Source organism: Humulus lupulus, chromosome 4 (assembly GCF_963169125.1).
Source record: "Humulus lupulus chromosome 4, drHumLupu1.1, whole genome shotgun sequence".
Classification (NCBI taxonomy): Eukaryota; Viridiplantae; Streptophyta; class Magnoliopsida; order Rosales; family Cannabaceae; genus Humulus; species Humulus lupulus.
Genome location: NC_084796.1, coordinates 165744845 through 165757590, shown reverse-complemented (window position 1 = coordinate 165757590; position 12746 = coordinate 165744845). Strand labels below are relative to the sequence as shown.

Below are 12746 nucleotides of genomic sequence, written 5' to 3'. Positions count from 1 at the left end.
TATTCAATCCATAACAAGTATTACCGATGTCGTTTCAGCCGTAAACCAATGCTGATCTGGTTAGTTGTGTAACCGAGCACGAATTAACATAAGCATGCATTTTCATATCGTAAGCATGACATGCAAACATACCACATATTCTTACATATTTCAGTCACACACAACATGCATCAATTATAACATATCTCCTAACATAATTCATACCATAGTTCTTAACATTATTCATAACATACTTCACAATATAATTTGTAACGAAATTCCTAACACAATTCATATATAACTTATAACATAATTTGTAATATATCATACAAAGTTACCACATTTAAGTACGTCGAGTGTACACCCCGCGTGTAGGTGTCCACTCTTCTTATCTCAGGTCCAGTAGCGCTCCACACACATTACGCGTCCCTTCAAGTATCCTTAGCAAGCCTATCATATCATATAACATCGAAAGCTTAAAACTCAAGCTAAAAATACACCCCTGTCCCTCTTAAAGATAACTCATACTCAAAATATTCTTAAGAAGCTCTTAAAACTCTATTGCATAAAACTCCAATAAAAAAAGGTACCAATTGTATCGAATGGGTGCATCAAAATCTAAAAAATATGCATTTGTGGGCTGCTAGCGCGGTCGTGCCAGTGCTTGGGCATGGTCGCGCTCACAGAGCGCTAGCACTATTCAACTAGGTAGCGCGGTCACGCCAGGGCTGGGCGCGGTCACGCTAGGTCTCTAATTTTAGAGATCGCTGTTGCAATTTCTAAACCTAAGAATAAAAAAAAATAGTAAAACTTTGACCCCAAATCATCATATCAGCCATCCTAGCATGTTTCTAACCCTTGGAGTGTGCAACTCAAGTCAAACTTGACAACTTACGAGAACCAGATAGTATCTAGATTGCCTCTTGCGCCAACCATCTAGTTTGAGATGTGGGATGGCTAGATCGCCTTCTAGAAACTCTGAACTTTGCCCATGTCAGGATAGGTTAGCTCTTCAACATCCAGCTCAAAGGAAATGTTGACCTCGAGGAAGGCTAGTCACGACGCACAGTGAAGGATCCCAAAAGACTCGAAGATTCTTTATACGCCTCATAAAGGCCCAGATTTTATTACACATTTATTACCCAAGATAACAAATGTAAATTCTATAGGCAATCATATCCTAATGTAGATGGGAACTTACCCAAATTTATTATTTACCATATTTATGTACGCGGTTACCCAAAGCTGTCTAGGAGAATCCTCTATAAATACCAACGGAATGGACAAAAAAAGGGACCGACTCTCTATATACTGAAACTCTGCTGAAATTGTCATTATCAATTTCTTCTAGAGTCCTAAATAGATCAATAAGATTGTCTCGTGGATTAGGTGAATTTTAACCACTGAACCATGTTAAAGTGTGAGTGTTTGTGATATTTTTCATTTGTTCAATTACGGTTTAGAAAAGCCTAATATCTCTATAATCAGATGTCTTAATCCACTCTTGGCGAAAAACCCCGTCAACACCTCTATGTTATTTTCTTCTATTTTCTGTCAAGTTCTTAGATTAGGTTGATAGTGAAAGAGGCAGTCAACATACTTTATTAAAGCAAAGCACTCTTAACAAATTCTCTTTACTAAACAACCTAATGGAAAAGAACCTTAGATTTAATCTAGCAAAATCATTAATTTTAATGGAGATGGGTTAATTTAAGCAACAAACCCAACAAGCGTGTGATTCATTTAACCTAGGCTATATTCTTCATCACAATTAAAGACACTATTGACATTACCCTTAATTATAAATTATCACAAAAACCTAAAGTTCCAAACGATTAGGTGAATAGAAACCCTAAGATGATGGTATATTAAAGCAAAACCCTATTTAGGGGCCCTCTGAACAAGATTAAAACAATAATAATAAAATTAAGCATAGAAGAATATACGCAATTCAATATCAAGGGATGAGAACAATAATTATCAATGAAATCAAGAATTCATGTCTAGGGTTTTGAAATAACCCTTAACCTATAAAGAAACTACTGCATAATCTCAAACATAATCAAAATCATAATTCAAAATAATAGAGTTTAAGAAGAATACGAAAAACAAGAATATTGATGATGATGATGATGATGATGATCAAATTCCCTTCTCTCTCAATTCTCTCTGAGTTTAAGTCTCTAAAAAACATAATTACAAGTTATTTTCGACTTTCTCCTGATTTTCCTTTTATATATAGCTCCTTAATTGCATTTAAAAATAAAATTTAAAATAAAAACCGTCCTTAGGTCGCGACCTAAAATTGGGATTCAAAATTGTAACATGGGCTAAAACTGCGACCTAAGATTTTCTCCACCGTGCCCTGGAATGTCTTTGCTGCAGCCTGAAGTCACTGCATTCTTCTCTTCAATTTCCTAGGCAACTGAGAATTTACTCTTCTACAACAATTGACAATATTTAACCATAATTTTTTTGATATAGCTTTGAATTTGAATATTCAAAATGATTTGGAAAGCTAAGAAAAATATCTACAAAACTTGTATTTCTAGAAAAAATCCCAAAAGATGGCCAAAACAATATCAAAATTAAGCATGAAGTTTCAGACTAGTAATACTGAGCTTAACGATCGCGTGAAAAACATCACAAAATCATTATTTTTCACCCATAATATATTGGAACTCCTAAAGTGTATAATTATAAAAGAATAATTTATTAAAAATAGACAAATTCAACCCTTATCACTTTTCTATCCAAAAAGTAATGCTTTATTTAACCACAAACACAACAATTCACAACATTAAAAGTTAGAAGTTTATTTGTGTTTCTTATTTTTCTTTTATTATTTATTACACTTAAATCGTCAAAACTATTTTTATTTTTTTAACATTTTAATTTGCACCATTTTATGATCATAGACATAGTTTAGTGGTATTACACTTCTCTTCACAAAAAAGAGCTCTCAAGTTCAAATCCCCCTCACCCAATGTAAATTTCTTTTGCACCATTTTGTTATTTTGCTATTGAAAGTCATATTTTTCATATTTAACCCAAGTACTAACAGAACGCTCACATTGAACTTTATTATTTAATTTTTACATCTAATTTTCCATTTTGTCCATTATTTATATATTCATAACAGAGCATAACTATCAAGTCTTTTAAAAAAAAATATATTTTATAAATTAACATTGTTTTTATTTATTTTTACTCTTAAGTTATTTTAGCTTTAAAAAACTCAAGGTTGTAAAATAAAGTAAACTCTTTGTTCAGTTTGCACCACCCATTCTTTTTTGTTTCACAAATAATTAGCTTTATTTTGAGTCCACTTTGTACCAAATATGTTGTAGGAACATTGAATTTACAAAGGCAAGAAAGGAACATCTCATCTCCAACTCCAAGTTGCTCGTTATTTTTATTTATTTTTTTCTTTTTGAAATTAAGTTATAATGAGATGATTTGCCACGTGGCATTTCCCAATTAGGCTCTTCCGGCGTGGAGCACATGGGATCAAACAAGGCACTCGGCCCATTGAGTGGTGGGCCTCGTGATCACAGAGCCAGGCTCAGACAGCTCATGAGGTGTGAAAACACAAGTGCCTATTTACGCCACGTGTCGACATGTGGTTGAGAGTAAAAGCTTTACGCAAAAGGACAGTTGGGCCGGTGAGGCCCAATTTCAACCAGCCAATGGTTTATAGCCGTTGGATTAGTGCCTTTTGATCGGAGAAATATGGGCCAATCAAAGTCCAGAAACTGGTGGTCAGGAAACGCTCTGGCGTAGCGTCTAAATCCAGTAGTGGGACCCACCCACACTCAGATAGTGTGTGGTCTTTTAAGGATCGACGATTTATTTAATTTATTTCTTTTAAATCCTCGTCTATGATTCCGTACCACGTTATTTAACTACTTTTTAACTTTGACCAATTTACTATGGAAAAATAGAAACTCCATAGTATTTTTGCTTCAAACAAATTGGCATATTATTGTTGTAGAATTATTTTTTTCATTTTGCTTGATATATATATTTGTCCAATTTTTATTTTATTATGATTATGAAGAAAAAAAAGAAAATATATTTTTTTATTTAAAAAAAATATATATATATAATTGGAAAGATGATTTAAAAGCACATAAGAGTGTTAGTTTTTCTTCCTTTCTAAATCCTTATATATTTATGTTAAAAATATTATATATCTCTTCTATATTAGAAGTGTGTAGATAACGAAAATTTTTGTTTTTAACGTTTTTTTATTTTTTAATGTTAACTTTAACGGAATATTATTATATTTAATAGAATATTCTTATATTTAATGATATTTTGTAAACCCTTCAACTTAAATAAAATAAAATTAAAAAATGATATTTTTGAGATATTTTACAATGATAATTATTTTAAAATAATAAAATCATATATTTTATAACTTAAATAAAATTTAATTAAACTTAAACTCACTTATTAAAATAAAATCATAATAAACATATAATATAATCTATTGTGAATTAGCAATAAATTATTTTTAAAAAAAAACTAGCAAGAAACTTAAATTTAAAATCCATGTATAATATTTAATATTACATTAAACATATAATATATAATCTTTTGTTGTCACTCTCAAATTTAAAAACTAGAACAAACATAAATTTAAACAAAAATAAATAAATTAATATTACATTCATTAAAATATGATATTTATTTCAAAATTTATATGACATTAATATAAATTTCATAAAAATAATTAATAAATTCTAAAAATAAAAACTAAGTAAATGTGTAACGTGCATATTGCACGTTGCTGATATCTAATATATATTATATATAAGAATATCTATAATAATAATTTTTTTTAATCAAGTATCGTAATAATGAAGAATCATTACTAGAAAAAAATATATATTATTGACACTACAATTTTTTAGGCTGAAATATTATTCATTCCAAATATAAAAACTGAAATCACATTGCTTTAGATATTTAAACTGATTATTCTCCAATGTTTTGTTGTTAAGCAGTTTGCACTATTTATTGATTCCAAATAAAAAAAAAATATATGAATTTATTTTTAAAAAAATGACAACAAATTCAAATCCTATAATTTATTTATTCGTACGATACTATATTAAAATATTTAGAAAATCAAAATTTACCACATACATATAAATCCTATAATTTTTATAAATGAAATAAGTGGTAGATGGTGGCATAATTGTAATAAAGGTGAAATATAATTTCTAATTATTTTATAAAAATTGACCTTATTTAAAAGATGACAAATGTCATTTTAAATGAGGAAGATAATGCAAAGGAGAGTGGACAAGAGAGTATCTTTTGTCCTCCTCATATTTAAATTATTGAGTTGTCTTGATTATTTATCTATTTTGAAAATTTCGATAAACTTTTATAATAAGATTTTGATTATATATATGTTGTTATTGATATCATATTAATTTATTGTATACGATTGACTTTTTTCTTTGTGTACTCATAATATATATAATCCATCTTTATACTTATACGTATATGTTAATGCATAGTATATAATATTATAAGAATTTTTATTATCATTTGAAGAATAATAGAATGCAATTTATGAAATATTGTTTTTGTTTTATTTTTCCAATTTGCAATATTTATTGGGAATTAATCTGAGATTGATATATACTACACTTTGATCTATTTGTGGAGAGACATAATTTTGATTGTGATAGACTCTTAAATCATGAAAATTAATTAAGTATAAAGTCCAATATCTATGACATATTGAGAAGTAAAACAATTATTCATAAGTCTTAATAAGTCCTTGCATATATCCTGAAGATTATGCAAAAAAAAATTATTCTCTCGTTAGAATTGTTGATTAAGATATATATTATTAAAACATAAATATATATATATACAATTTTGAAATTTTTTTGCTAAAAATTTGTAATATTTTAGCAAATATTCACTGAATACAATTAAAGAACATTTAAAATGTTTTATGATTGATCCAAGTGGAGACTGATTTTTGAAGTCCCAAACGTATATTTTTAGAAAATTGCTGATAGCGAAAATATAATGCGCAAATATATGCAATCGATTCAAGTTATATAGATATTAAATAAGAATCGTTCCCACGAAGACTATCAATCAACTACCAATAACCAATTCTAGCTTTCTATTTGGCTGTCGAAAATAGAGTGATTTTTAAATTAAAACTTAAAATTAAAATAAATTGTGCAATTATAAAGATTGATTCAATAATTAAAAACATAGGATATTTACTTCATCAACTTTTCAACCTGCTAATTTTACTAATTAGCACATATAATTCTTAAATTTCTATCATAATAGCGTGTTAACTAAAACAATCCTAATTCTTTTTCAAGATAAAAATATCTCAACTATATGCAAACTTTCTATATATCTGTGATAACTTTTAACATATAGCAGGCATGAAGCAAAGAAACTCTAACGCCACACAAACCATACAGGCACTCTCAGCCTATATGCAATTTATGTCTATATGATTATAGAATATTCAAACTTCCCCTCTCGGATCTCGAATCAAAATCATAAATCATGTAAATAGTAATTAATTATCCACACTCATTAAGCATAAATCATATGGAGAGAGGATATAATCAGAAGAAATTATATAAACTTCATATAAAATTAACAAATATCCAAGTGACTACATTAAACCCTAGAAAATATGTTTAGTTCATAACACAATAAAATAGATATTCAGAAGTATAGAATTAAGCTATTAAAAATTGAGATAAAAACTGAAGAAAAATAGAGTATTAGAGTGAAATAGCTGCTAATCCCGTAATGAATAAAAAACCTCCTGAAAAATGACCTAAATTTCGCACTTAAACAAAACACTTTTTCCCTTTTGGTGAGGCGGGTCGCAACTTGCTCATTCCAGAGTCGCAGCCCGTGTCTTTTTGGTTCCCTTTGCTGATTTGCCTCTGCTTCCAAGCACGCCGTGACCCAAGTGTCCAAGTCACGACTCCTAGGATCCTTTGTCCTTAATGCCTCTGTCCTATCACATTCGCGAATGGGCCAAGTCACGGCCTGTGTTATAGATTTCTTGATTTCATGCCTTTTCAACCTTTGTTTAGCACCAGATTCATCCCAAATGTTCCCTGCTCTCCCAAACTCGCACAAAATGGCCAAATGCTCGCAAAATACCCAATTTCATCACTAATTCTGCTCCTTTCCTCTCCATTCTCAAATTCATAGCAAAAACTTGAAAACAAAACAAACACAAGCATAATATCGCACAAAACCCACAATTTGACTCGAAACTAAGACTAAAACACACTCTAAAACTACCATAAACTAGAATGATCAAATTCCCCCAAACTCAATATTTGCTCGCCCTCAAGCAAAGGACACAAACTCACATGATAAACAAACGATAACAACACAACACTTTTAACGTGAACCCAACGAACAAAAAAAAAAAAATTGCCTCCAAATCATGAATGTGGGTCACATAATTCTCATAAAATTACTAAATATTATGCACAACCCAGAATTACAGCCAAACTACTCCTCTAAAACTCTTTAGACTAATCACATCCAAGATTATGTAGTCATGCTCAACAAATAGAACATTTAACTCATTTATGCATACCAAAATTTCGTCAAACAAACCAAACTGACCAATTATGTCATATGCTCACTTACTTGTCATTCTCCACTAATATAAATAAAAACATGCTTAGAAATCAATAGGACTTTATAAGCTTGTAACGTTAGGCTTAGGTAAGGGTAGATGAGAAGAAAATTTTTAGGCTCAAGAATACCATAAGCACATGACCAATCTAATCCCGACTTCAATCTTGAAATATGCAACCCAATAATTCCATGTTTTATTTTTTATTTTATATATATATATATATTATACTCTCTCCATTCCTTTTTGTCAACCCACTATTTTCGAATCAATAAACCCCATTACAATTCACCCTATTTTTTTTTAAAAAAAATATGCTTATAATATACTAGGGATGGATATATTAACAAGGTTTTCATTTAGGTTTAGATAATGGCAAAGAACTAAAAGGACTTAATTTTTTTGGCTAAAAAAGGGTAATCAAAGGATAAAAAATTCAAGGTTGGCTAGAAAGGCTCAAAGATCAAATTAATGACCTAATCATTTTTCTAAGCAAGCATGATATATTATTTCATTCAAACAACAAGTAAATAAGTTTAGTTTAGGGTAGTTTTAGAGTGTGTTATAGTCTTAGTTTTGAGTCAAATTGTGGGTTTTGTGCGAAATTATGCTTGTGTTTGTTTTGTTTTTAGGTTTTTGCTATGAATTTGCGAATGGAGAGGAAATGAGCGGATTTAGTGATGAAATTGGGTATTTTGGGAGCTTTTAGCCATTTTGTGTGAGTTCGGGAGAGCTGGGGAACATTTAGGATGAATATGGTGCTAAACAAAGGTTGAAAAGGCGTGAAATCAAGAAATTTGGAAAACGAGCCGCAAATTGGACACTTTGGTCGCGACATGCATGGAGGCAGAGGCGAATCAGCAAAGGGGACCAAAAAGACTCGGGCCGCGACGCTTGAACTTCTAGAGACGGGGTGAAGTTGCACCAAAATACACGAGCCGCGACTCAGGAATGAGCAAGTCGTGACCCGCTTCACCAAAAGGGAAAACATGTTTTGTTTAATTGCGAATTTTAGGTCATTTGTCAGGAGGTTTTTCATTCAATATGGGATTAGCATCTATTTAACTCTAATACTCTATTTTTCTTCAGTTTTTATCTTAGTTTTCAGTAGCTTAATTCTATGTTTCTGAACATCTATTTTATTGTGTTAGTCATGTCTGATATGAACTAAACATCTTTTCTAGAGTTTAATGTAGTCACTTGGATATTTGTTAATTTTCTATGAAGATCATATAATTTCTTCTTATTCTATCCTCTCTCTATATGATTTTTGCTTAATGCGTGTGGATAATTGATCACTATTTACATGAGTTATGATTTTGATTCGAGATCCGAGAGGGGAGGGTTGAATATTCAATAATCGTATAGATATAAATTGCATATAGGACGAGAGTACCTGTACGGTTTGTGTAGCGTTTAGGGTTTCTATGCTTAATGTCTGCTATATAAAACTTATCACATATATATAGAAATTTAGCATGTAGGTTGAGATTTTTTTATCTTGAAAAAGAATTAGGATTGTTTTAGTTAACCCGCTATTATGATAGAAATTGAAGAATTATATGCGCTAATCAGTAAAATTAACAAGTTGAAAAGTTGATGAAGTTAATACTGAAACGCCCTGGTTACCCCAGGACAGTTACTGTGAACTGGAAATTTGACCCGCTACCCGAGTCCTTTGGTTAAAAACGTGCTCTAGGTGTTATTAACAGGCTAAGGTGGAAAAATCAATAAAAAAGAAAGGATATATTTCATTAAGTATATAAACTGCTCATGAGCTATTCAAAACATTTACAAGTTGTTTACGGTACAAAATGGTCACTACTGTTTCAAATTTACAACCCCGCCGACCTAAGCGGCAAAAATAGGGTAAACCCCTTAGTTCCTCTGAGAACTCCTTGGCCGTGGTGGTCAAGCGGCCGCATATGTACACATCACCACCTAAGCTCTCCACTCAAGGCTGGGTGATCTTTTCTTTCCCTTTACCTGCACCACATAGCACCCATGAGCCAAGGCTCAGCAAGAAAACACAATATAGCATGATATAATATCAACAATGATTATAATAGTCATTCAGGACGCTCAGTCCAAAACAGATAGGTGACAGTCGCAAAAGTCACTAAGATGGGGACAGTTTCCTTTAGCCATGTGACGATAGGGTCACCAGGACTTAACAGATAAGTGAACCTTTCACTAGCTTAAACAGGATAGGTGCATGGTGATTAGTTACCAACATAACCTTCCTCATGACCATAGAGTCATAACCCTGGAACAACGTTCCCTAGCCATGTGACAAGCGGTCACCTAGGCCTTTGGCCCTGGCTCTCAGTAACTAGTCTTAGACTAGCCAAGCGCTTATAAGTTCATAGACCTTAGGGTCGGTCCAGTGTTAATGCCTTAGAGTCATTCAACACTGATATCGATTAGATCTAATCTTCATTCGGCCCTGCGTTCAGGACGCTATTGCCGTTTTTGACTCTTAGGTCAGTGTCCCTGACTAGTCAGTGCCATATACAAGTAAACAGTATTCGCTAGCATTTAATATGCAATCCATGCCCACATTTATCAACCAACATGCCTCAATAACAAACATGCATGTCATATATACACGGGGTGCAGTTTTCTTACCTCAGATTCGAGCTAGAATGATTAAAAGAACGACCCTTGAGAACGATCAACCTTTAGTCCTTTAGCGGTCACCTAGTCATAACCAAATATAGGATACCATCAATAAAAATGATCAACATAGGTTTCCAAACTATCTAGCCTCTGGGACATCAATCCAAACTAATCCAAGTAGTAGGAATGATCCCGAGGCCTAAAACCACGTTCCCGGGGCCAAAACACACAAACGGGCTCAACCCTGCACAAGGGTCGCAGCCCTGGCACCTTGGGCCACAGCCCCCAGCCACCTTTGAACCAAGGGCCGCGGCACCCAGCAAAGGCAAACTTGGCCACCTGCTTCTTCGAGTTAGGGCCGTGGCTCTCTAAGAATAGGGTCGCGGCGCCCAACCCAGAACATGCCCAAACTCGTTCTCCTTCATTCCAAAGCCCCCAAAATCATACATAAACATTCCCAAATCATCAAATCAAAGTTTCCAAGCTTCCCAATGGTCCAAAACAATCAAAACCCAAGGTTCAATCGAACCAAAAACTCAACGATTCGCAAAGTCCAATTCAAAGCTTAGAAACTCTAAAACTCAAAACTTTAAACTTAGATTACCTTTGATTGGGTTGTTTTCCATCAAATCCTTCAGTCAAGAAGCTTCTAATCTTTCCTAGGATCGCTATGCCTCGGTCCTCGCTTGATTCCGACGCCTAGAACTCGAGATATCTTCGAAAACACTTCGAACGGTGAAAATGAGCTAACGGGGAAGAACGAGAGGTTTTCTAACGTACGTTCTATCTGACAAGCTACTTCAAGCTTAAGTAACCTCAAATAAAACCCAGTGCTAGGGGACCCAAAAACCTCCCCGGGGACATTATAGTCAAAACTTCCAGAATTCCATCCTGATCTCAAATACTCCCAATTTATCATCAAATAACATTCCTATTACCCAATAATTGACCCTGTTATGACAAAATCGCTAATCCACTATATATGACCATCTCATGCCGAATAGCTTGAATATATCTCCATAATAATGGGATCTCATTCACAAATCACAATATGCACCCAAATATACAATTATACCCTTAACGGGCCAAATTACCAGAATATCATAATACTCAAATGTGGACCCACATGCATGCGTATAACATCATATTATAATATAATTCACATAAACATGCATATATTCATTTATGGCATAATTAAACAAGTATGGCCCTCCCGGCCTACTAATCCCGCCATTAAACCAAATCGGAGAATTCGGGGCATTACAAATACCCTATTTTTTAATTATTGAACCAATCTTTATAATTGCACAATTGATTTCAATTTTAAGTTTTAGTTTAAAAATCACTCTATTTTTGACAACCAAATAGAAAGCTAGAATTGGTTATTGGTAGTTGATTGATAGTCTTCGTGGGAATGATTCTTATTTACTATTTATATAACATGAATCAATTGCGTATATTTGCGCATTATATTTTCGCTATCAAGTTTTTGGCATCATTGCCAGAGACTATTTAATCAATATCAAATATAATTGATTCTTGTATTACTTTGGCTTTTCTTTAACTGTTTTTCTCACTTGTTTCTCAACTTGTTTCTTAATTGCAGGGTCAATTAATATATGCGACGTCAAGAATTAGAGTCACTAGTACCTATTGATCCTAAAATTGAAAAGACCTGCAAGAGAAATAGAAGGCAGGATCGGTTAGAGAGAATGGCTCAAATTCTGAATATCGGTGTCAATAACGATGCTACTGTTGCCAAAGCTGATCCACAATTAAGAAACTATGTACTCCCGACTGTTACAGGGATACATTCCTGCTTTCGTCCGCTTGCTGTAGAGGCAAACAATTTTGAGATAAAGCCCTCTATAATTCATATGGTTTAGAATTGTGTGCAATTTAGGGGGTTGCCTAATGAAGATCCTAACCTACACATCACCAACTTCTTGGAATTATAAGAAGAATGGGGTGAGTAATGATGCAATTAGGTTGAGATTATTCCCATTCTCCTTAAGGGACAGAGCTAAGAGTTGGTTGATCTCGTTGCAAGCTAACTCAATTACTGTATGGGAAGACCTTGCCCAAAAGTTTCTTGCCAAATATTTTCCTCCTTCTAAGTCCGCTCGTTATAGAGGAGAAATTAATAACTTCCATCAGCCAGATGGAGAATCACTGTATGATGCTTGGGAAAGGTTTAAGGAATTATTTTGGAAGTGCCCACATCATGGTATTGAGAAATGGATGTTGGTGCACACTTTTTATAATGGTTTGGGGGAAAATACAAGGAATATTATAGATACAGCAGTGGGAGGAGCCTTTATGAGTAAAAGTACAAATGAGGCTCATAATCTGTTAGAAGAAATGGTCATGAACAGTTACCAATGGCCAACTGAACGTGAAAATAAGAAGGTAGCTGTAGTTTTTGAGGTTGATTCGATTGCTATGCTTACTTCACAAGTGGCGTTGTTAAATAAACAACTTC

General features: G+C 32.9%; 1 pseudogene; it reads right to left on the bottom strand.

Annotated features, from left to right (window-relative positions):
* Positions 1-12392: 12392 nt before the first annotated feature.
* Positions 12393-12493, bottom strand: LOC133833762 (small nucleolar RNA R71; annotated as a pseudogene).
* Positions 12494-12746: the final 253 nt, after the last annotated feature.